The sequence below is a fragment of the Prionailurus viverrinus genome, chromosome B3, assembly GCF_022837055.1.
Source record: "Prionailurus viverrinus isolate Anna chromosome B3, UM_Priviv_1.0, whole genome shotgun sequence".
Classification (NCBI taxonomy): domain Eukaryota; kingdom Metazoa; phylum Chordata; class Mammalia; order Carnivora; family Felidae; genus Prionailurus; species Prionailurus viverrinus.
The window spans coordinates 138802548-138826678 of record NC_062566.1 but is presented as its reverse complement, the minus strand read 5'-3'; the positions used below and the strand labels follow the sequence as shown (position 1 = coordinate 138826678).

Genomic DNA, 24131 nt, shown 5'->3' with positions numbered 1-24131 from the left:
ATGGTTCATGAGATCGAGTCCTGCATTGGGCTCTGTGCTGACAGCATGGAGCCTGCTTGGGATTCTCTCTTCCTCTCTCTCTCTCTCTCTGCCCCTCCCCCACTCATTCTCCCTCTCTCTCTCTCAAAATAAATAAGTAAACATTTTTTAAAAATTAATCATAAACGATGGTTCCTCATCATTGGAGTCTACACAGAATGTGTAATCAGTTCAAGTGCATCCGTTTGCAGAGCATAAAGATGATGTTAAAAGAATGAGCTATTTTCTCCATTGAATCATGCTTTCTCCTTTCATTTGCTTGAAGTTTCAGATATTTATTAATTAATGGATCTATTACCTTGCTCCTTGTTTTTCATTATTATTAGTATTAGTATTAGTATTAGTATTAGTATTAGTATTAGTATTAGTATTACTTAGTTTCAAGTGTGGAATGGAGTGATTCAACACCTCCCTACAACACTGGGTGCTCATCACAGGAGCACTCCTTAATCCCCATCACCTATTTTTACCCCCCCCCCACCACCTCCTCCCTGGTAACCACCAGTGTGTTCTCTGTAGTTAACAGTCTGTTTCTTAGTTTTCCTCTCTTTTTTGTCTTAATAAAATAAACAGCCTGGTACTTACCACTGATCCAAAGCAAGGGCATTAACTATTACATACATCTGACTTAAAGCAGTGATTCTCAAACCGTTGTTTCTAAATGACGCATTATCAGTGTGCGAACATACTTGCAATGCAGATCCTTGGATCCCTCCCCCCAACCTTGAATCCCGCCAAAGCAGAAATGCTGAGGGTGGGACTGGAAATCTATAGTTTAACCACTCTTGCAGGTGATTTTGGTGCTCACTCAAGTGAGTTGTAGTACGCCAACCCAGAGGGGTTAACCTTTAACCTACTGATTTCTTAATATACTGCAATGTTTCCCAATTGTATAAACAAAAATGTCAACCTTGCAACATTTTTCCCAATTAATCCAGCATTAATTACTCTCTTCATCTATTTACCTATGTACCTACCTATGTGTCATCTACTGGTTTTGTTCATTTATTCCCTTAGAATAATGCAATAAATTCCCAGGATTCCATGATTAGATTCTTCCAAATTACTGTCTAGCTATAGATTTATTCTCGTGGATGTAATATACCAAATCTCCTTTTGAAATGAACTTCAATAGTACAGAAGTGACTTAACCACAAGACACATTCAGAATGCATTCCATTCACATCATTGGCCCTTGCTTGGATCTCTTTTTTTTTTCAAGTTTTTATACAAATTCCAATTAGTTAACATATAGTGTAATATTAGTTTCAGGAGTAGAGCTTAGTGATTCATCACTTACATAGAACACCCAATGCTCATCCCAACAGGTGCCCTCCTTAATACCCATCACCCATTTAGCCTATCTCCCCACCCACCTCCCCTCCAGCAACCCTCAGTTTGTTCTCTAGAGTTAAGAGTATGTTTTATAGTTTGCCTCTTTGTTTTTGTCCCCCATGCTCATCTGTCTCGTTTCTTAAATTCCACAAATGAATGAGATCATATGGTATTTGTCTTTCTCTGATTGACCTATTTCACTTAGCATAGTACACTATAGATCCATCCATGTTGCTGCAAATAGAAAATTTTCATGCTTCCCCTATTTCTCAATTAAAAAATGAAAACAAAAACACCTGCAAGCCAAAGACAGCACAGAACATGAACATCAACAATTACACACCTCTGTCCACACATCCCTTCTGATGAGGTGTAAACGCCTTCATAAATTTTTAATGGACTTCTGTTCCTTAGAAATGGATTGGTAATGATGTTAGTTTCATTACATATGCTATAGCTATTCCACATTTGGCCCTATTTTCCCTTCCTTCATTCATACATTTTTAGTTATTATTACATTGATTAATTTTTAATAAGCAGTCAATATTTGTGAAACTCAAAAGCCCAAGAATAATATTCTTGAATATCTCTAACTACTGCTTACAGGACCATTTATCACAGAAGCAATGGACTAGATTTCTTTTTGCACTGGATTTGCATTGGATCACAAAGTTGTAGATCAGCCTTCTTCAACCTTGCCTCGTATGCTACTGGCCCTCAGTATTGGTCCAGATATCACTCTTTTTCTTCACTGAATTATAATTTTGTTAGAGATTAATTCACTAATTCACTAATAAAAAATACCCATGAGATTATTAAAAATAGCTTTAATACCCCTAACTTCGGTACATAAAATCATTTTCTACAGGGAAAATAGTCTAGATCTGCTTTGCTAACTGACCTCAGTATTGAGTATGGATTAGCGAACATGCTCATTTCAAACTCTTTATCATTAGTGTACGGTTGCCATGAACTAATCTGTAACATCTGTCTATAGAATTATTTCCCCGAGCAATTCATTTCTTTCATTAACTGACCTCAATGTGTTGTATATGGATTAATAAACACAATGCTTCATGTTAGTGGCATTTGGGGGCAATGGTTGGCATTCGCTGATTATATTTCACATTTTTAATACCACAGCGAATACCCTTAAACAAGCCTCCCAAACTGAGAGAACACTGACTCTTACTTCTCTTGATTTCCACTAACACATAGATGCAGCCATAGAACTTCTGATCATGGAAGATGCTTAAATCAACTTGAGTGCATCTACTCTGCAGAGAACAGAGCAGATGATAACAAAAAGCTAGATACCTAATTTCCACTGGTCTTTGCATTCCAGCTTTCATTTAGTGGGTCATTTCGGGAATCTGCAGTTGGGAGGAATGTTTATTTAATTTCTCCTAATAAAAGAACAATAATGACCTTGCCGCTGACATGGATTATGAACATTGCCAATTACTATTTAACACTACAGCTATACAAGCCTTAGCCCAAGAGGCAACACCTCTGTATCATTTACTATTGGTGGATGGGAGTGTGTTTTCAATATATATTAATAGCATTTCTTGTCTCACCACATATTTTTGTAATTGGACAATGCTTCATGACCTTAATCTTTGCTTGTTTATACATTATTGATTATCTCCTTGATCTGATTATAAAAATAGAGAATGCATGAACATAAACCCAAAACATGATCCCTTTAAATTCATGGTATCTGTCTAATGGTATCGCTTCACAAAGGGCACTGGACTAGATTGCCTTTCATTTGGACCTCAGAGTTCCAGACATGTATTCATCGTATAGGACTCATACGCCACCAGTGGTCATCATCGATCCATTATTGTCCCTCTTTTCCTTCATTCAGTTGTACGTTATTTATCGACTAATTCATTAATTCACTAATAATAATTTCAAGACCCTCTTATTCACAAAAACACAAAAAGAGGCTTAATATCTCTAATCCGTCTGTAAGATCATTTTCACTCTCCTATAGGAGACAAATAGGATCGATGTATTGCTCTCATTAATTAGTGTTTTTCGTGTATGCATTAATCAATACAATCAACCCCTACTAATCAATAGAATCAATTCCATAGTCGTCCCTACTTGATTACGATTTGTACTTTTTAACGATATATAGTTAACACCTTAAAAAAAAAAAAGGACACTAGAAAGACAAACACTTCAACCACTACTCACATTGGTCTCTATGCTCCAAACACACGTATGCAATCAGAAAGCATGTAACCATGGAAGCACCTGTATCAGCGTGAGTGCATCCATTCTGAGGAGTACAGAGCAGAGCAGACGATGAAGGAAACTGGGACCTTATCCCATTGCCTCTTGCGAACCACATTTCATTTACTTAGTCATTCAGGTACCTGTAAAATGTTCATGATGTAGATTTTTGTTCTCTTAACAGAGGAAACAAACTCGAGACTAACCCAGGAAATACAACTGACTCTTACTTATCAGAGTTTATATGATCCTTAGGCAAAGATTCATTCATTTCTTAGGAGGCATCAGTGTCTTTTTTCATTGTTATTTGTAATATTTCTTGCCTCACCCATGTTGGGCAATGTGTAATATTCTTCTTCTTTCTCTATTTTTTATTTGTTTAATGGTCCCATCATTGATCCACTAGTAATAATAAAATCCAAATCTATGAACCCAAATAAAAACATGATTTTTTGGGGCGCCTGGGTGGTGCAGTCGGTTAAGCGTCCAACTTCAGCCAGGTCACGATCTCGCGGTGCGTGAGTTCGAGCCCCGCGTCAGGCTCTGGGCTGATGGCTCGGAACCTGGAGCCTGTTTCTGATTCTGTGTCTCCCTCTCTCTCTGCCCCTCCCCTGTTCATGCTCTGTCTCTCTCTGTCCCAAAAATAAATAAACGTTGAAAAAAAAAACATGATTTTTGTATATTTCTGATATCTGTCTATAGTATCATTTCCAAGAAAGGAACTCAACTAACTATGTTTTGTGTTGGACCTTGGAGCTCCAGACATTCATTTTTCCTAATTAACATGCTACCAGTTGTGCTCACTGGTCTATATTTGAATGTCTTTTTCTTCATTCATTTCTACATTTATATTGAATAGGCTATTAATTCATTGATAATAATATAATATATGATTTCCAAACCCAACAAGAAGATATTTGAATATTCTGATCATAGTCCATAGAATCATTTCCCACATGGACTAACTATATCTCTTTGAGTAATCAACTTTAAGGTTGATTGGTTAACATATTCCGTTATTGAAGAATTAATATAATATTTCATATTATATTTACATGTGGACATCATTAAATTTTTATTATATTTATTCCATTTTAATACTACCATAAATACCTTTAAACAAATGACCCATTGTCTACGGCCATACCACCCTGAATGTGCCCGATTTCGTCTGATCTCGGAAGCTAAGCAGGGTCGGGCCTGGTTAGTACTTGGATGGGAAACAAATGACCCAAACGAAGACTAGAACTTTGACCATTACTCACCTTGGTCTCTTGACAATCTTTACCATGACAGAAGCTGAAATCTCCTTGGGGCATCTGTTCTGAAGAGTAGCCAGCAGAGAAAATGATAAAAAGACTGAGACATTCTCTCCACTGATTCATTATTTCTGGCCGTCATATACATGGTCATTTGGGTATTTATTTATTAATGGTAACATTTAGGTTATTTTCATCTTAACAAATTACACATCAGAGTTCTGACTCAGAGAAGTAATGATTCCTTATCATAGTCTATATCAGCCTTAGTCAAAGATGCAGTACACTTAATCCATTTAATATCAATTTCAATTCATATTAGTATTATTTCCCATACTATACATTTTAAGAATGAACACTACTTGAGTCTCTTCCTCCTTATTTTATACATTTATTTATTCCTTCATAATAAGATATTGTGAAATTCACGAACCCAAGGACCAAGAACAAGATCTTTGTATAATCTTGACAAGTGTCTACTGAACCACGTCAAACAGAAGGAATGGACATCAGATATGACTCATTCGCCACCAGTGGTCATCAGTGGTCCAGCCTTGACTTTCCCTTTCCTTCCTTCTGTCTTTATTTGTTTATTCCTCGATTCATCAATTCACTGATAACAATAAAATAAATATCTATCTATCACAAATACTCAAGGACAAGAGCCTTAATGTCCCTAATGTCTATCTATAGGATCATTCGCCTCCCTGAATATGCCTCCTTCATTAAATATCTTCACTGATACAAATACCTGTTAATCAACAGAACATTGCATATCACATCCATATTTATCCTCAAAGCACTGGTTAGGCCTCTTTGAATATACTTAATACCATTTCACAATGTTACAATGAACGCTCTAAACAAACAACCCAAACCAAGAGATAGATTTGACTAGTCCTCACCTTGGTCTACATGCACCAACATAAGGACGACCAGTGGAGCCCCTGTTGACAGCCAAGTGCTTAATCAGTTCACGTGTGTCCACCTGAGGAATAAAAAGCAGAGCACATAACAAGATTGAGAGACACTCTGTTGATGCGACTATTTTAACTTCACTTAGTCTGTCACTTAGGAATATAGTACATCAGGGTCATATTTATTATTTTCTCTAAACAAACGAGGCATTATCAAACTTGACACAGACTAAGAACAAGAATGTTGACTGTGATTTACTGTCTGTATCATTCTTAGCCAAAGAGGCAAGACACTGAAAACACTTACATTTCTTAATAAACTTCAATATTCTCAATAAACGTTACTAATTTTTACAAAGAATAGACATGCTTCGCCCTCTTAATCTCATTTACACTTGCAGATTGATTCTACTTTTAGCCAGTTATTACAGTAGAATCAAAAGTCATGAAAATAAACCAATAAAAGGGCCCTTCCCCCTACCCCCCCAACATCGGTACATAAGACCGCTTCACACAGAAGAGACTTTATTTGGTTTTTTGATTGGGCCTCAGAGTTTCAGACACGTAATATTCATCATCCATGACTCATACGCCACCACCTATCATCATCGGTCCAGATCTGGGCTTCTTTTTCTTCATTCTCATGTATGTAACTTCACTAATTCCTTAACCTATTAATGATAATTTTTAAAACCCTGGGATTCACAAAGATCCAATAATAAAAGCAGTGAATATTCTACGTCTGCCTATAGGATCATCATCATCAACACTTCCCATATGCATTAGCAAATGTTATAGCCCATATTTATCGGTTCCCGTGTTTAGTGTTTTAAATTATATTTCACACTTTTAACAATACAGTGAATACCTTTTTTAAAGAAAAAAAAACTGCTTGGGGCGCCCGGGTGGCTCAGTCCATTGAGCAACTAACTTCGGCTCAGGTCCTGATCTCACAGTTCATGGGTTCGAGCCCCATGTTGGGCTCTGTGCTGACAGCTCGGAGCCTGGAGCCTGCTTCGGATTCTGTCTCCCTCTCTCTCTGCCCCTCCCCCACTCGTGCTCTGTCTCTCTCTCAAAAATAGTAGACATTTAAAAAAATTTTTAATAAATAAATAGAAATTAAAAACTGCTTAAACAAATACAAGAACTGTAACCTTTACTCACATTCATCCCCATGGCCCGAACACAGAGACCTTTTGACCATGAAAAATCTGAATCAGCTGGAATGTGTTGATTCTGAGGAGTGTAACCCAGAGTGGACAATTAAAAACTGAAACTTCTCTACTAGTCTTATTTTCCTCATTTCATCTTTCCAGCTGCCTGGGTATTATTTTTTAACAACATGTATACATATGAAATTATAAGCATATATATCACAAAATTAACACCCGCAACCTGAGAATGACCCAGGCTTACAAAATTGAACATTGCTTCTCAGTGTCAGCATCTACCTGCTAACATCTAAGAGCTAACACCTTTGGTCCGTTTATTTCTCAGCCTGCATCAGGTTCCTTGGTTTGTATTAACAGAATTCCTTGCCTCACCAAATATATTCACAGTGGATAAGTCTTCGTCCCCTATTTATTTAGAGATTTTTCTATTGGTTCTGTCACTGATCCATTTAGGTTAATAATGTAGAAATCCATGAATCCAAAATGACAAGAACCATTTCTTTGCATATTCCTAACATCGAACCATAGGATCATCTGAAAAAAGAGAAAATAGGCTAGATTTCCCTTTGTGGTGGACCTCAGACTTCCAGACACGTAGCATTCATCGTGAAGGACTCCTACGCCACCAGCTGTCATCATCGGTCCAGGACTGGTCCACTTTGTCCTTTTCACCTCCATTTGTTCCTATGTTACTTCACCAATCTATTCATAGTAACTAAATAAGGATCTATGAATCTCAAAAAGCGAGGACAAAAGCCTTCAGTATTTCTATCATTTTTCTTGAGAATCGGCGTCTAATACACTTCTTCATTAACCGTCCTCATTACGGTAATGGTAGGTTGATCAACATAATGTCTCATACAGCTTCGACTTTGTCACTGGGCCATAGTTGGCCTTTTCTCTTATGTTAAAGACTTTGTAAATAATTCCAGTGACACCCTGAGCAAACCCTCCCAACCAAGACAAGAAATTTGACGATTACGCACGTTGGACGTCATGCTCCCACACAAGAGGCTACCCTGGAGTGCCTAAACATGGTGATGCTTAAATCGGCTCAGGTGTTTTCTTTCTGAGAAGCACAAAGCAAAGTAGGTATAAACAAGACTGAAACATGATGTCCATCGTTCCGCACATTCCACGTTACATCGAGTCAATCATTTGGAAATACACCAATTTAGAATAATGTTTAGTATTTTTTTTATTAAAAAAATGAGTAACCTCCTACTTGCTATAGACCCCGAATGAGAACTTCTCTATCACTGTTCACTAAAGAGGTGAGGCCCATGAGCCATTCATTCTCCTTAATGGGATTCAGTATATTCAATATATTTGAATAGTTTCTATTGCCTCACCACGTATACTGAGTGCATATGCTCCACGCGCCTCATTTTGACTTATTAATATTTGTACCTTGGTTCTTGAATTGATCCATTGATAGTAAAACAATCAAAATTCAAGAAAACAATCTAAGAAAACAGTCCCTTTATATTCCTAAAATCAGTCCATAGAAGAATTTCAAGCGGAGGTAAGAGACCATATTTCCTTTCCTGTTGGACCTCAGAGTTCCAGACACGTAGTATTCATCGTCCATGACTCCTACGCCACCAGCCGTCATCACTGGTCCATATTTCAGTCTCTTCCTCTTCATTTTCTGGATGTCATTTCATTAATGGCTGAATTCACTAATATTAATTTTGAAAACCCTAAGATTCACCACAAAAATGAATAAGAGACCTTGAATATTCCATATCTGTCCATAGATTCATCTATCATACTGATATCTCTCTCTCATTCATTAGTCTTAGTCTATCATAAATGGGTTCATAAACATAATACTTGGTAATACTTCCATATTTATCATCGGCCATGGCTAGCCTTTTGAATTCTATTCATTCTATTAACAATACAGTAAATACCCCCATTTTTAAAGCCTGTCACATGAAAACATGAACTTTGCTACTCACGTTGGGCTATGCACACCTGGAACACAGGTGCAACCACAGGGACTGTGACCATGGAAGAATTCTTCGATCAGCCTGAGTATGTCCATCCTGGGGAATAGAAAACAGAGTATGTGATATATGAGACCTGACCTGAAACGATTCTTCTTTTCCACATTTCATTCATCCTATCATTTAGATATTTATTAATTTTCTTTCCGTGAACCAAAGGAACAACCTCAGATTCGAGACTGACCTAAAAACTCAAACTGACTCTTACGTACGAGTTTTTATGACCCTTGGTCAAAGAGGTGACACCGTTGATACGTTTGTTCCTTAAGGGGTATCGGTGTTTTCACATACATTTACAGCTGGACGATGCTTCACTCTCTTTTTATCTATTTGTTTATATTTCACTAGTGGTTCTATTATTGATCCACTTATAATAATAAATCTAAATTGATAAAGACCAGAGTAAGAACGTGATCTTTGTATGTTTCTAGTACGTGTCTACAGGAGCACGTCCAAAAGGGGGATCTGACTAATTATGTCTTGTGTTGGACCTTAGTACTCCAGGCACATATTATCCATATGCACGTGCCACCATTTGCCATCACTGGCTCTGGTTTGGATGTCTTTTTCTTCATTCATGTCTGCATTGCTATCAAATAAATCATTAAGCCGTTAATAATAATAAAATAAACACGTGATTCCCAAAATCCAAGAAGATCCTTTCCAATGTCTAAAATCTCTCCAGAGAACCGGGGCGCCTGGGTGGCTCTGTCGGTTAAGCATCTGACTTTGGCTCAAGTCACGATCTCACAGCTTGTGAGTGTGAGCCCCACATCGGGCTCTGTGCTGACAGCTCAGAGCCTGGAGCCAGCTTCGGATTCTGTGTCTTCCTCTCTCTGCCCTCCCTCCCTTACACACGTGCTCTCTCTCTCTCGCTCTCTCTCTCTCTCTCTCTCTTTCTCAAAAATACATAAAACATTAAAATTTTTTAAAAATAAAATAAAATCTCTCTGTAGAGTCATTTCCCACATAGACTGATTCTATTTCATTAATTTCATTAACGGGCCTCTATGTTGCATTTCACTGACGAATCAATATCACGTTTTGTATCATATTTCTCACTGGGACATAGTTAACTTCTTCAAATTATGTTCCATACTTTTTAATAATTCAATGTATACCTTTTAACAAATGGCCTAATCTAAGATGACTTCTTTGACCGGTACGCACCTTGGTCTCTCTCCAACACTGAAGCAACATGTCGATCTTGATCAGAGCAGAAGCTAAAATCAGCCTGGGGTTCCATTCTGAATAGTACCAAGTAGAAAAGGCGATAGCAAGATTGAGACATCCTTTCCATTGACCCATACTTTCCACCATTCATATAGGTAGTCATTTAGTTATTTATCAACGTATGGTAACATTTCGTTTTCCTTCTATAAGATAAACATCAAATGTCTAAGTTTCTCAGTTTAATAATCCACTTTTCTTATAAAGGTCTCTCTTCTTAATTTAGGTAAAATTAGCTATTTAAAGTTACCAAACCATGAGGCACCTGGGTGGCTCAGTGGTTAAGCATCTGACTCTTGATTTTGGCTCAGGTCAAGATCTCACAGTTCATGAGATTGAGCCCCATGCCATCGGCATGGAACCTGCTCGGGATTCTCTCTCTCCCTCTCTCTGCCCTTCCCTTGCTCACGCTCTCTTTTTCTCTCAAAAGAAATAATCTTTAAAAATGATAATAATAATAATAAATAAAGTTAACAAAACAGCAGCACTTAGTATTTTCACAATATCCGCAACCACCAACCACCTCTACCTAGTTTCAAAATACTTTCATGACTCCAAAATAAAATACCATATGCGTTAAGCAGTCTCTCCCTACTCGTCTGGGTCCCAGGCCCTGGCAACCACCAATCCTTGTTCTCTCCCTGTGGATTCATGTGTTTGGGATATTTCATATAAGTGGAGTCGTGCACGACGTGACCCTCTCTGTCTGCCTTTTATCACTTAGCGTAATGTTTTCAAGGTATATCTGCATCACGGCATTGAAATTGTTTTTTATTTGAGTATAGTTGACACACAACTTTACATTCGTTTCAGGGGCAGAACACGTGATCCAATTTCTTTCTACCTCACGCTGTGCTCACCCCAAGTGTAGCTACCACACAAAACTACTACGGTATCATCGACTATATTCCTTTTATTCCCATGACTCCATAATTAACTATCACTGATCACTGTCTACGTCATCCTTAGTCAAAAATATAAAATAGGGGCTCAGTCGGTGAAGCATCGGATTCTCGATTTCAGCTCAGGTCATGAACTCACGATTCCTGAGATCGAGCCCCAGAGTCGGGCTCTGCACTGACATGGTGAAGCCTGCTTGGGATTCGCTCTCTCCCTCTCTCTCTGCCCCTCCCCAACTCGTGCTTTCTCTATCTTTCTCTCTCTCTTTCTCTAAATAAATAAATTAATTAATTAATTAAATACACTGAATCCATTTATTATCCATTCTAACTTACAGTAGTATTATTTCTATCACTAAATTCTACTCCTGAAACATATTACACTGTATGTTAACTAGCTAGAATTTAAATAAAAATTTGAGGGCCACCTGGGTGGCTCAAGTCGGTTGGGCATCTGACTTTTGAATTCAGCTAAGGTCATGATCTCATGATTCATGAGTTCAAGCCCTGCATCAGGCCCCACCTGCCTGGGATTCTCTCTCTGTCCCTCCCCTGCTCACTCATGCGTGCTCTTTCTCTCCCCCTCTCTTCCTCTCTCTCTCTCCTTCTCTCAAAATAAACAAACATAAATAATAAATAAATAAATAAATATTTGAAGAAAAACTACTATTTCTCCCACAACTTGTTTTAATAATGAACAATACTTAACCTTCTTCATCTTTATTCGTTCATATATACATTTGTATAAAATGTTTATTTATTATAAAATGTGTATTTTATAATATTTCTAGAAACTCATGAATAAGAACAAAGTCGTTGTATATCCCTGATATCTGTCTATGGGAACACTTTGAGCAGAGGAAACTGACTAGATATTTTTGTGTTGGATGGACCTCAGACTTCCAGACACGTAGCAGTCATCGTATGTGACTCATACGCCACCAGCTGTCATCATGGGTCCACGCTCAGGTCTCCTTTTCTTCATTCTCATTTGCATTTGCTTGATGTCAATTTATTACGCAATTAGTAATAATAAAACGAGTATCTGGGAATCACAAAACTCAAGGACAAGATCCTTAAGTATCCCTAGCATCTGCCTATTGAATCTTTACAGTTATTTCACTAATGATCCTCATTGTGGACAATATTGATTAGTTAGCGTGTTTCATGACAATGCCATATTTGCCATTGAGCTGTGTTTGGACTTCCTCAAATTTTTAATTGACCCTGAATATCCTGTACAAACCACCTAAACTAGGAGGAGAATCTGACTGCCACTCACATTGGTCTCCATCCTCTTACACGCAAGGGGCATCCATGGAGCATCCGATCACGGCCAAACACCTAGGTGAGTTCAAGTGCATCCATGCTGAGGAATAATACAAAGCAGAACAGAAAACGAGACTGAGATACTCTCTATCGACCCACACATCCTATCTACATTCAGTGGGTCCTTTAGGAATACAGTGAATTGGGACCGTATTTATTATTTTTTTCTTAAAAAATGAACAATATCAAGTCTAACACTAACACAGAATAGGAACTTTGGCTGTTCTTCGTGGTCTCTGTATCATTCTTAGCCAAAGAGTAAGACATGTGAACCACTTACGTTTTCTCAATGAACTGCAGTGTTTTCTGTATATGTTAATGGCTTTTATCGCCTCACCATGTATATTAAGAGCAAACTTGCTTCACTCTCTTCATTTCAACTTATTTATACTTGTATACGGATCACCTCTTTGGGCTATTTTGTACAGCAAAATCAAAACTCACAAACACAAAGCAAGAAAATTATTCTTTTCTTTTCCTAATATTTGTCTATGATATCATGGCAAAAAGAGGCAAGAGATGATCTTTCTTTTTATTGGACCTCAGAGTTTCAGACACGTAATATTCATCATCCATGACTCATACGCCACCAACTATCATCATTGGTCCAGATCTGGGCCTCCTTCCTCCTCATTCTCATCTGCATAAGGTAACTGCCCAATTCATGAATTCACTAATATTAACTCTTAAAACGCCGTGATTCACAAACGCCCAAGGATAAGAGCAATGAATATTCTATATCTGCCTGTAGGATCATCTGCCACATTGATATATCTATTTCGTGAATGATCATCAAAGTTCCATATGTGGACTAATACTTATCACGCAGCAGATAAACCCCACATTTATCATTCATGATGGCTGGCATTTCTTATTATATTTCACACTTTTAACAATACAGTGAGTACCTGAAAATAAATTCTCAAAGACATGAACTTTAACTCTTACTCACGTTGGCTTCTATGCTCATTAGACAAGGCAACCACAGAGCTCGTGACCATGAAAGATGCTTCAACCCAACTTCACGCATGTACCTATTCTGAGGAGTACAGAGCAGGGAAGATGATAAAATAAATTGAGGACTTCTCTAAACGGTCCTGTTTTCCTCATTTCATTTACTCATTCATAAAGGTATTTATTACTTTTCCTAATTAATACACATATAACAAACATAAATATAAATGTAATGTTATGATCCTTAGAAAAAGGGGTAACACCCTTGATCCGTTTATCTCTTAACCTCTATCAGTTTCTTCAGTTTACATTAATAGTAGTTCCTGCCTCACTACACATATATCCATGGTTGATAAGACTTCTTCCATGGTTTTATTTAGTTATAGATTTATTTATTGGTTCTATCATTGATCCATTCATTTATATTAATAATACAGAAATTCACGAATCCATGGTTACCAGAGCAATAACCTTGTATATTCCTAACATCAATCGTGTTGGACCTCAGACTTCCAGACACGTAGCAGTCATCGTATATGACTCATACGCCACCAGCTGTCATCATTGGTCCACGCTTGGATCTCTTTTTCTTTATTCGCATATACATTTTTAAAAAATTAACTCATCGGTTCACTACGGTAATTAAGTAACTAACTATGAATCACAAAAGCCCAAGGACAAGGGCCTTCGGTATCCCTATCACTTTTCTTTAGAATCATTGCCTCGTTAAAATGCCTCCCATTATTCATCCTCATTGTTGTACAAGTAGATTAATCAACATCATGTTTCACAAATTTCCAAATTCATGACTGGGTCATGACTGGTCTTTTCTCTTATATTGAATACTTGCTTTTAAATATTACAGAGAATCCCCTAAAGAAACCACCCAAAGTGAGATGAAAACATTGACTGTTACTCACGTTGGTTTCCATGTTCCTACAGGCATACTATTTAAACCACCTTGGATGTGTCCATTCTAAAAAGTAGAAAGCAGAGTAGATAATAACATGATTGGTACATTTTCTCTATTGATCCTTGTGTCTACATTTCATTACCCGGTAATTAAGCTGTATATTAATTTGGGGTAATATGCATTTAACTTTTTATCGAGAAAAACATTGAGCTTTCCATTAACCCAGAACAAGAATATTGGCCATTGTTTATATTATCTATAACATCGTTATCTAAAGGTAACACCTTGAACTATTTCTCTCTTATTCTTCTTACTACATTTTTCATAACTGTACAATGCTTCACCCCTCCATCTTCTTTTATATATATTTCTATATTGATCTTTTTGTTGATTCACTTACTACAATAGAATCAAAATTCATGAACATAAGGACCCCCAAACAAGAACTTTGTGAAATCCTAAAATTGTCTATAGGATCATTTCCAACAGAGATAATCAACTAGATTTCTTTTTACGCTGGACCTCAGAGTTCCAGACACGTAATCATCAACCACGAGTCATACGCCACCAGCCATCATCATTGGTCCACCCTTGGCCTTTTTTTCCATTTTTATCTACCTTTGTCTATTAATTAATTCATCAAATAATAAATAATAAAATAAATACCTATAAGTAAAAAAAAGAAAAAAAACCCTAGACCACAGGCCTTGAATAGTCCTATCTGTCCATACAATCATTTACTATATCAATATATGTTCTTGATTAATCACCCTCAAAGTTTCATATGGGGATTAATCAATATAATGCAATGCAATATCAATTCCATATTTATCAATGGACCATGGGTGGCTTTCTTTTATTATATTTCATAACTTTCAAATACAAAGTATATACCCATAAAAACTCACATTTCTATACACCAAACACACAGAGACAAGCAGACGCCTTGTGACCATGGAAGAATCCTTAAATTAGCTCCAGGGCATCCACTCTGAGAAGTGCAAAACACAGAAGGTGATATTTAAAAAAAAAAAAAAAAAAAAACCCTTAGACCTTATTTTCTTTGGCGTTGCATTCCACATTTCATTTACTCAACCACTTAGGTATTTCTTAAGTTACATATTTTACAATCCTTTCCTTATTCATGTTTATTTGTATTTGATTATTGATTCTTTCGCTTCTCTATACTAAAAGAATTAAAATCCATGAATACAAGGAACAAGAACATGATCCTTGTCTGTTACTAACACCTGTCAATATGGTCACTTGCAACAGAGAAACGAGACTAGATTTCTTATTTTGTTGGACCTCAGAGTTCCCGACACGTAGTATTCATCATCCATGACTCCTACGCCACCAGTGGTCATCATTGGTCCAGAACTGGCCCTCTTTTTCTTCACTCACTTCTACATTTATCAGTGATTATCAATAAATCCATAACTATAAAATATCTATGAATCAAAAACACTTGAAAATAAGACCCCCAAGTATCCCTAACATCTGTCCATAGAATCACTGCCACCTCCTTGAATATATATTTTATCAATAATCTACCATGTTGCAAACACTGGTTAATCAATATAATGTCTCATGTCAATTTCATATTTATCATGGGGCTGGCCTTTTTTTATATATTTAAATATTTTTAATATTACAGTCAACATGCTAAACAAATCAGCAAAAATAAGATAAGAACTTTGTACTTACACTGGTCTCCATCTCCTACATATAGAGCCTGTAACCATGGCAGATGGCTTTCATCACCTTGGTGTGCCCACTCTGAGAAGTACAAAGCAGACAGAACAGAAAAACAAACCAAAAAAAAAAAAAACCAAACAACTGAGACACAATCTCTCCACCTCTCTATGCAATCCTTGCATTTAACCTCTTATTTAGTGAGTAATTTAGGTATTAATTATTTGGTGGTAATATGTATTAATATTTCTCTTAAGAAAGTGAATATCGGGGGTGCCTGGGGTGGCTCAGTCAGTTGGGTGGCCAACTTCGGCTCAGGTCATGATCTCACACTCGTGAGTTCAAGCTCTGCGTGGGCTCTGACGGCTGAGAGCCTGGATCCTCCTTCGGATTCTGTGTCTCCCTGTCTCTCTGCCCCTCCCCCACTCACACTCTGTCTCTCAAAAATAAATAAACATTAAAAAAAAAAAAGGCGAACATCAAATTTGCCACTGAGCCAGAACAGGAACAATGATGGTTACTTGTACTTCCTGTATAATCATTAGCCAAAGAAGTAACACCTTTGAACCATGTCTTCTTAAGCAGCTCAGTGTTTTCAACATATATTAATAGATTCTCTTACTTCATGACACATTTTCATAATTCACCAACGTTTTACTTATTCATATTTATTTCTATTTGTTTATTGGCTACTTATAATTTTAATATAGCCAATAATAATAACAGAACCAGAATCCGTGTGCACAGAGGCTAAGAACATGATCCTTGTATATTCTCAACATCTGCCTATAGGATCATTTCCAAAAGAGGCAGTAGACTAGATTTCCCTGTGTGTTGGACCTCAGAGTTCCAGACACGTATCATTCATCATGCGTGATTCATACGGCACCAGCCTCATCATCGATCCAAGCTTGGGCCTCTTTTTCTTCATTGCCATCAATATTTATTAACTAATTTACCAATTCCCTGGTGATAATAAAACAGATACCTATGAATTAAAAAAATAAATAAAAAGAACTAAATGTCCCTTCCATCCGCCCTATACAATCACATGTCCTTCCATCCGCCTATACAATCACTTACCACATCAGTATATTTCTTATATTAATTATCTTCAATGCGTCATACATGGTTTATCAACACAATGTCTCATATAATAGCATATATATAGCCAATATCATTGGGCCTCAGTTGGCTTTCTCTGCTCATACAAAATACATCTTATTAAGGCACTTTTTAAAAAGTAAACATTCAAACTAAAACCCCTGTAACCATTACTCACATTAGTGTCTGTGTTCCCGACAACGGAGGCAACCACAGATAATCAGCTTAACTGCATCCATTCTGAGGAGTACAAAGCAGGAGAAATGATTTTAAAAATTGAGACAGTCTCTCCATTCAGCCTTGCTTTCACACTTCATTCACTCATTCATTTGATTATTATTTTTTCATAATATTTACACATTCTCCCCTTAACAAAATGAAGAACCTCACCCATGAGACTGGTCTGTAACAACAAAAGTGACCGTGATTAATCAGTGCCTGTATGATCCCTGCACAGAGATAACACAGTTGGTCCATTAATTCTTAATGGACTTCTGTGATTTCAACTCATATTAATAGTATTTCTTGCCTCACCACATTTTTTTTTTGGAGTTTAACAATGCTTCTTCTTTTTATATTTACTGATTTATATATTTCTTTATGGTTCTATCATTGATCCATTTATAAATATGAAATCAAAACTATGTACATGTAGGAAAAGAACGAAATCCTGTGTACTCCTTACATCTGTCCACGGAATTATTTCCAACAGGAGGAACACACTATATTTCTTATTGGTTGGACCTCAGAGTTTCAGACACATAATATTCATCATCCGTGATTCATACGCCACCAGTGGTCATCATTGGTCCAGAACTGGCCCTCTTCTTCTCCACTCGTTTCCACATTTGCTTATTGATTAATTCCTCATTTCATTAATAATTAAGTAAATAACTCTGAATCACAAAACCTTAAGAATAATAGTCTTAAGTATCTGTAATATCTACCTACAGGATCATTTACCACATTGATGATATCTCTCATTAATCATTCTGAATTTTGCCATTGTCCACACACTGCTCATGGCAATGCCGTATGTACACTAGTCCATGGTTGGCCTTCTTGGACCTTTAAAAACCTCTCAGACCAAGACCAAGATTTGATGATACTCACACTGGTCTCTATGCTCCTAGGCAACAAACAGCTCATGACCATGGAGATGCTTCAACTGGCCTGGCACATCCATTCTGAGAGTACAAAAACAGATGATAAAAAGACTGAAATATTCTCTCCATCCATTATCCTTATATGCCCCCTTGCATTTAACTTGTCCTTTAGATATGTATTAAACTGTGATGCTTTTTTTCTTGAGATAACAAACAACGTCGAACAAGGCCCTGACCAAACAAGAAAATGGGCTATTATTTACACCGTACATATATTAACCTTAGCCAAAGAGATAATACCTTTAGGACGCTTATTTCCTAATGGAATTCAGTGTTTTCAATATATAAATATTATTTCTGACGTTGCCATATATTTTCATAACTGGACAAGGCTTCACTTTCTTGCTTTATTTATAGACTTGTTTGATTCTTTTTGTTGATCCCTTCACAATAATAGAATCAAATTCCATGAACACACAAACTAAGAACAAGAACCTTAAATATTCTTAACATCTGTCCATTGGATCCTTTCCAATAGAAGGTATAGACCAGATTTCGTATCGTGCTGGACCTCAGAGTTCCAGTTACATAGTATCCATCATCCAGGACTCATACTCCACCAATCATCATCATTGGTCCAGAATTGGCCTTCACTATGTTCAGTCATATGTACAAGTCTAAATGATTAATTCATCAATTCCCTAATAATAATAAAATGCCTAAAGGTCATGTAAACTTGAGACAAGATCCTTGGATATCTCTAACATTTCTGTATAGAATTACATCCCCCCGACCTCCCTGATATATATCTTTCACTAGTTGTCCACAATGTTTCCTGTATTGATTAATATGATACTTCATATTTACCCCATTTTATTATTTCACTGTGACCAAACTATGCCTCTGTAAATAAAGGGAGCTTTAAATCAACTGTGACTCAAAATTCAAATTGAATAATACGTTTTCCATTCATTAATTGAATAATTAACTGTGAAAATGAATAAAATCGTTTTGCTTTCTTCTCCTTAATTGACCACAGATGTGCTGAACTGGCCCACACATGACCTTCATTCATTTTATTAGTATATGTAGCCATTTATTCCCTTTCAGTAACGGAGTTACCGCCCATGACAAACCACCAAGCCAAAAGCAATTACCTTGACTGTTACTTACATGTTTCTGTACTCCATAATGGATTCATCGTCCATCCATTCTGTAGAGTATAAAGCAAATATGAAAATAAAAAGGTTCAATTATGTAGATGATAGGTGGACCGATAGATATAGAACAGTCTAGATTCCAATATTTTAAATGCGTTCAAGTCAACAATAAATGATTAGAAATAAACCTTAGTGCTCATTATGTATTAAAACTCTGAATAGCATATTTATTGCTTGATTGATTCAAGCATTAAATTTAACTGATATAATGAATGCCTTGGAAACCAACACCAGTTAAAAATAATAAGAACCACGACAACCACTCCTATCTGTTTATACGCCCCCTACTCAGCCAGGCAAGAGCTATATCTTTCTTCTAAACGAATCTTGCTTGGAAAGAACTATATTAACCTGAATCCTAGATTCAGGCACATTCTCAGCAATTGCCCACGCTTGTCCCACCTTTCCATAGGTATGTATTAACATAGTCACATATGGAGTCACTTATCTTGTGCTGTTTTAAAGAAATTGCACCAAGCCACAAAAAGAAAGCCAATCTAAGCATATTCACCATTCCCAAAATCTAAGAGCCTAAGTCTTATTTTCTTTATCTGGAGAGCAGTTTGGTAGAACTGGATTAATCACTCTCCTTGTTCCAGAACACATGCTCCTCATGGTCCGTGCTTTGTCTTCTTTCAAATAATTGATTAATATATTTACTTGTTCTTTTATTCATTTTTAATAATATCATTAATATTTGTGAATCCACAGAAACAAGACAATATTAATGCCTGTCCATATGCTCCTTAGGCACAGAAAAAAGATCAGATGATCTTTTTCCTGTTTTTTTTTTTTAATTAAAAACATAGCGAAGATCGTTGGATTAATTATAACTGGCCATGTGACACATTCTCAACAAAAGTCCATGTGTAAGCCCTCTTTCAATTACGTAGTTATTTAATTGATAATTAATTTTAAGTACATGTTTTGCTCTTCTCTTAGTAAAACAAAAAAACAACAACCCAACCCAGCAAAACAACATGGGTTCTTACATCCATTTATCTAAATTCTCTTTACCCAAAAGGGTCAGCTTTAATCCATTTATTTTACTGAACGCAGTGCTTCAGAAATGTATTAACATTGATTTTTATATTATATATATTACATTACATACTCTCCTATTTGGACCAGAAATAACCCATTTTGTCTTTATTCATTTATTTGTTTGTTGATTTATTCATGCATTGATTTACTGAAAATACAATACTTAAAAGCCCAAGAGAAAACTCCTGAGTATTTTTAACTCCCAGAATAAACTCATTTCCCATAGAGACCAAAGAGAGGAATCTTCTTGTAACGGACCTCAGAGTTATAGGGTTTAATCAAAATCCTTGATTTCAGACACCCCAGGGTACTCATCATTGATCCATTTTTTTCTTCATTTATACCTTTGTTTATGGATCCCTTCATTGATCCATCAACATTGATTCATCAACAGTAATAAAATCAATGTCCATGACTTTAAAAAAAAAAAAAAAAACAAGAACAAGATCCTTGGATATGACCAAGGTCTATTTACAGACTCTTTTCCCATAAACTAAAAATATCCTTAGTAGTGGCCCTCAGTGAGGTGTGTATGGATCAATTAACATCCTTGCGTCTTATTCCAACCGTCTGCCATCTTTCTGTGTACTCCTTCACCAAGGAGCTACCCAATAGCACTCTGCATCAGAATACGAATGTGCTATATTGCATTCTCTAATAGGGTCACTATAAGCCACATGTAGCTACTGGGTACTTGAAATGGGGCTAGTGCAACCGAAGAGCTGAATTTAAAATTCACTGGACTTTAATTATTTTAGATTTAAATAGCCACATGCGGCTAGGGACAACCACGTTCAACAGTGCGGTCGTAGATTTTAGTACTGGATACAAGTTGAAGCCAGATGCAGTGCAAAAATAAGATGGATTATTAATCTACTTTGAAAATGAAGAAAATGTCTTCTGTCTTATTTTTAACCCCAATTGTACTGAATCAGATTAATCATAATCTTTGCTTCATAGCACATTCATATCACTGATTTCTCTATGACTTCATTTAAATAATTCAGTGAACACTAATGAAAAATTCACCCCAATTGACAAGATCTTTTGCCTCTTCTTTACTTTAGTCATTAGGTTCCTTACCCAGAAAGATAACAGCCAAGATCTTCATCAGTAGAGACTGGTTAAATCAGCCATGGTCTCCATTCTGGAGTCAAGTGTCAATATTCGAAAGAATGAACAGTCCAGATTTAGATTGATTTAAAGGACAACAGTTGTGTGGTACAAAATTACTCAGGAAGCTGATTCACTTCTCACTGTCATCACTGATCCAAGAACATCACTCCTTTTTAATTTGCTGATTTAAGTATAAATTTTAAATAATACAATGAACACTGTTGAGTTCATCACATAAAAATAAAAACTATTGCACATATCTGTCTACACACCCCTTATCCATATAGGCAAGAGCCTAGACAATCTTTTTTTTGAAGAACTCAATTTGTGTAGAAATAGATGACATTAAATTTGTGACTCATGGCATATTGTCACCAAGATCTATGCTTTCACCCTACTCATATGTTAATTCAACTGTTCATTGTTTTATTTATTCATTTATGGAATGCCTTGTGGAATAGTTGATCATACATTCAAGTATACTAACACACACACCTATACACACACACACAAACAAAATGGTAAATCCATGAACAACCCAGAATACAAATGCTCTTCATGTACAAGGGACTACATGCCCATGACCAAGTTAGGAAGAGAGGATCAGAAGTATAGATAAGGATTATTTTTGCTTCTTACTGGGCCACATTTTGCCCCCTTTTAAAAACTGTGATTAGCATTTAATCCACTCAAATGTAACAACTCATCAATATCTGGAAATTAACTAATATTAGACAGGAAACTTGAATAGCATTGTTTTGTCTCCACATGTCTACTACATTAGCCACAGAACTTTAAACATGAGATCTTTTTCCTTGTTTTTAATAAAACTCAATGAACAGAGGTACATTAATAATAACTGTTCATAAGGCACATTCTAATATGAACTATGCTCATTCTTTTTCCAATTAAACATTTAATGAATTATTTATGTATGCAATTTTTCCTTTTCTAAATACAAACAACCAACCAGCAGGCAACCACCTATATCAAACAAAGATGCTGAATCTTACATGCATCTGTCTACCCACTCCTTCCAAAAAAGGGGGCAACAGCCCCTACAAATAGATTTCACTGGAATTCAATGCCTCAGAAACGTGTAATAATCCCAGTTTCATTACCTACTCTCATAATTGGCCTATACCCAGGTTTCTTTATATTTACTCATTTATATATTTCTTCATGTATTCACTCATGATTTACTTACAAGAATTCAAGCTATTCCCATAAAGTGTGTATACCCATGATCAAGGTATTTGAACATTCAGAAATTCTGCTCTAAGCTCATTTCCACAGAGGAAAATATGAGGCCACTTTTAAATAATGGACCTCAGAGTCACAGATGGCTTTAATCAAAGTTTTTGATTCAGACACCCTCCAATCTCATCATTGGTCCAGACTTGGCACTCTTTTTCTTCATTCATTTCTATCTTCATTTTCCCAGGAATTACCAACTCCTGGAACAAGATAGTTGATAGTACTATGATCGGTCTCTAGACCGATTTCCCACAGAGCTTTTAGCCTAGATCTTAGTGTGAACCTTGCTTTGTATCAATACCATCATTAAAAATGTCCCAGGATTGGGCCATGTTTTTTTTTTTTTTTTTTTTTTTTTTTTATTATTTTTATTTTTTTTTTTTTTTTTAAATTTTTTTTTTAACGTTTATTCATTTTTGAGACAGAGACAGAGCATGAATGGGGGAAGGTCAGAGAGAGAGCGAGACACAGAATCTGAAACAGGCTCCAGGCTCTGAGCTGTCAGCACAGAGCCTGACGCGGGGCTTGAACTCACGGACTGCGAGATCATGACCTGAGCCGAAGTCGGATGCCCAACCGACTGAGCCACCCAGGTGCCCCAGGCCATGTTTTAATTTGTCCAATTTTAAGCGCAGTGTAATTAACAACAAAAAACCACAATGGTTTTTCTAGAACATACACAATATGCTCCACCTTCTGAGAGCTTCCTTCTTCTAAACAGTTAATATAGCCTGGATCTCTCTCAAAATGGAAACGCTTAAATCAACTGTGTTTAGAAACAATACGGAATAGCAAACAGTTCCAAAAATCAAGTACATGCCTTCCATCTTTAAAAACAAAAAATGCATCTCAGTTGTGCTGAAATGGGTTACTTCTACTCCTTGGCCCAGAACACATTCCCACCATTGGTCCTTACTTGGTGTTCTCAGATTTTCTTTTCGTGTATATAGCCTTTTGTTCTATTCAACTACCTTAGTGACCACACATGAACAAACCATACAAACCAAGCACAAACTTTGATTGTTATTTGCCCCTTACCCACAGAAGTAACAGTCAAGAGCTTCTTCATTGGACAATGGCTGAATCCAATGTGGAGTATTCGTTCAGGAGGATAAGATAGATTTTTTTAAAGAATAAAAAGTATACATTTAGATTTTTAAATAGAAATTGGTTCTGCATTAGTAGATGAATCATAAATATTGGTTTGTGCCACATTTTCATCAATACAACAGGATCATCCTTTGCCCCTACTGACTTATTCAATTTTTAGTTGGAATTAATAC

General features: G+C 36.5%; 2 long non-coding RNA genes and 15 other non-coding genes across 18 annotated transcripts; all 17 read right to left on the bottom strand.

Moving 5' to 3' along the window:
• Positions 1 to 3148: 3148 nt before the first annotated feature.
• Positions 3149 to 3220, bottom strand: LOC125169276 (small nucleolar RNA SNORD113/SNORD114 family). The gene has a single exon (XR_007153591.1). It is a non-coding gene; the product is annotated as a small nucleolar RNA SNORD113/SNORD114 family (small nucleolar RNA).
• Positions 3221 to 3625: 405 nt separating this feature from the next.
• LOC125169057 (uncharacterized) lies at positions 3626 to 5866 on the bottom strand. Its single transcript, XR_007153425.1, has 3 exons — positions 5786 to 5866; positions 4887 to 4945; positions 3626 to 3764 (listed from the first exon to the last, which is right to left on the bottom strand). It is a non-coding gene; the product is annotated as an uncharacterized LOC125169057 (long non-coding RNA).
• On the bottom strand, positions 5360 to 5431 carry LOC125169321 (small nucleolar RNA SNORD113/SNORD114 family). The gene has a single exon (XR_007153632.1). It is a non-coding gene; the product is annotated as a small nucleolar RNA SNORD113/SNORD114 family (small nucleolar RNA).
• Positions 5867 to 6338: 472 nt separating the features above from the next.
• LOC125169289 (small nucleolar RNA SNORD113/SNORD114 family) lies at positions 6339 to 6413 on the bottom strand. The gene has a single exon (XR_007153604.1). It is a non-coding gene; the product is annotated as a small nucleolar RNA SNORD113/SNORD114 family (small nucleolar RNA).
• A 1127-nt stretch (positions 6414 to 7540) lies between these two features.
• Positions 7541 to 7615, bottom strand: LOC125169287 (small nucleolar RNA SNORD113/SNORD114 family). Its single transcript, XR_007153602.1, has one exon. It is a non-coding gene; the product is annotated as a small nucleolar RNA SNORD113/SNORD114 family (small nucleolar RNA).
• A 284-nt stretch (positions 7616 to 7899) lies between these two features.
• Positions 7900 to 22967, bottom strand: LOC125169054 (uncharacterized). Of its 2 annotated transcripts, none has more exons than XR_007153420.1 (12): positions 21559 to 22967; positions 19385 to 19424; positions 18219 to 18292; positions 17284 to 17345; positions 16014 to 16085; positions 15215 to 15297; positions 14314 to 14369; positions 13392 to 13478; positions 12393 to 12479; positions 10152 to 10228; positions 8934 to 9020; positions 7900 to 8038 (listed from the first exon to the last, which is right to left on the bottom strand). It is a non-coding gene; the product is annotated as an uncharacterized LOC125169054 (long non-coding RNA). The 2 variants fall into 2 exon arrangements; XR_007153419.1 differs by lacking the exon at positions 7900 to 8038 and adding an exon at positions 8329 to 8672.
• On the bottom strand, positions 8520 to 8594 carry LOC125169281 (small nucleolar RNA SNORD113/SNORD114 family). The gene has a single exon (XR_007153596.1). It is a non-coding gene; the product is annotated as a small nucleolar RNA SNORD113/SNORD114 family (small nucleolar RNA).
• Positions 11998 to 12072, bottom strand: LOC125169284 (small nucleolar RNA SNORD113/SNORD114 family). Its single transcript, XR_007153599.1, has one exon. It is a non-coding gene; the product is annotated as a small nucleolar RNA SNORD113/SNORD114 family (small nucleolar RNA).
• LOC125169270 (small nucleolar RNA SNORD113/SNORD114 family) lies at positions 12975 to 13049 on the bottom strand. The gene has a single exon (XR_007153585.1). It is a non-coding gene; the product is annotated as a small nucleolar RNA SNORD113/SNORD114 family (small nucleolar RNA).
• On the bottom strand, positions 13891 to 13965 carry LOC125169269 (small nucleolar RNA SNORD113/SNORD114 family). The gene has a single exon (XR_007153584.1). It is a non-coding gene; the product is annotated as a small nucleolar RNA SNORD113/SNORD114 family (small nucleolar RNA).
• LOC125169291 (small nucleolar RNA SNORD113/SNORD114 family) lies at positions 14823 to 14894 on the bottom strand. Its single transcript, XR_007153606.1, has one exon. It is a non-coding gene; the product is annotated as a small nucleolar RNA SNORD113/SNORD114 family (small nucleolar RNA).
• LOC125169271 (small nucleolar RNA SNORD113/SNORD114 family) lies at positions 15609 to 15683 on the bottom strand. The gene has a single exon (XR_007153586.1). It is a non-coding gene; the product is annotated as a small nucleolar RNA SNORD113/SNORD114 family (small nucleolar RNA).
• On the bottom strand, positions 16836 to 16909 carry LOC125169296 (small nucleolar RNA SNORD113/SNORD114 family). The gene has a single exon (XR_007153610.1). It is a non-coding gene; the product is annotated as a small nucleolar RNA SNORD113/SNORD114 family (small nucleolar RNA).
• On the bottom strand, positions 17844 to 17918 carry LOC125169268 (small nucleolar RNA SNORD113/SNORD114 family). The gene has a single exon (XR_007153583.1). It is a non-coding gene; the product is annotated as a small nucleolar RNA SNORD113/SNORD114 family (small nucleolar RNA).
• On the bottom strand, positions 18777 to 18851 carry LOC125169288 (small nucleolar RNA SNORD113/SNORD114 family). The gene has a single exon (XR_007153603.1). It is a non-coding gene; the product is annotated as a small nucleolar RNA SNORD113/SNORD114 family (small nucleolar RNA).
• On the bottom strand, positions 20728 to 20800 carry LOC125169315 (small nucleolar RNA SNORD113/SNORD114 family). Its single transcript, XR_007153627.1, has one exon. It is a non-coding gene; the product is annotated as a small nucleolar RNA SNORD113/SNORD114 family (small nucleolar RNA).
• On the bottom strand, positions 22915 to 22988 carry LOC125169305 (small nucleolar RNA SNORD113/SNORD114 family). Its single transcript, XR_007153617.1, has one exon. It is a non-coding gene; the product is annotated as a small nucleolar RNA SNORD113/SNORD114 family (small nucleolar RNA).
• Positions 22989 to 24131: the final 1143 nt, after the last annotated feature.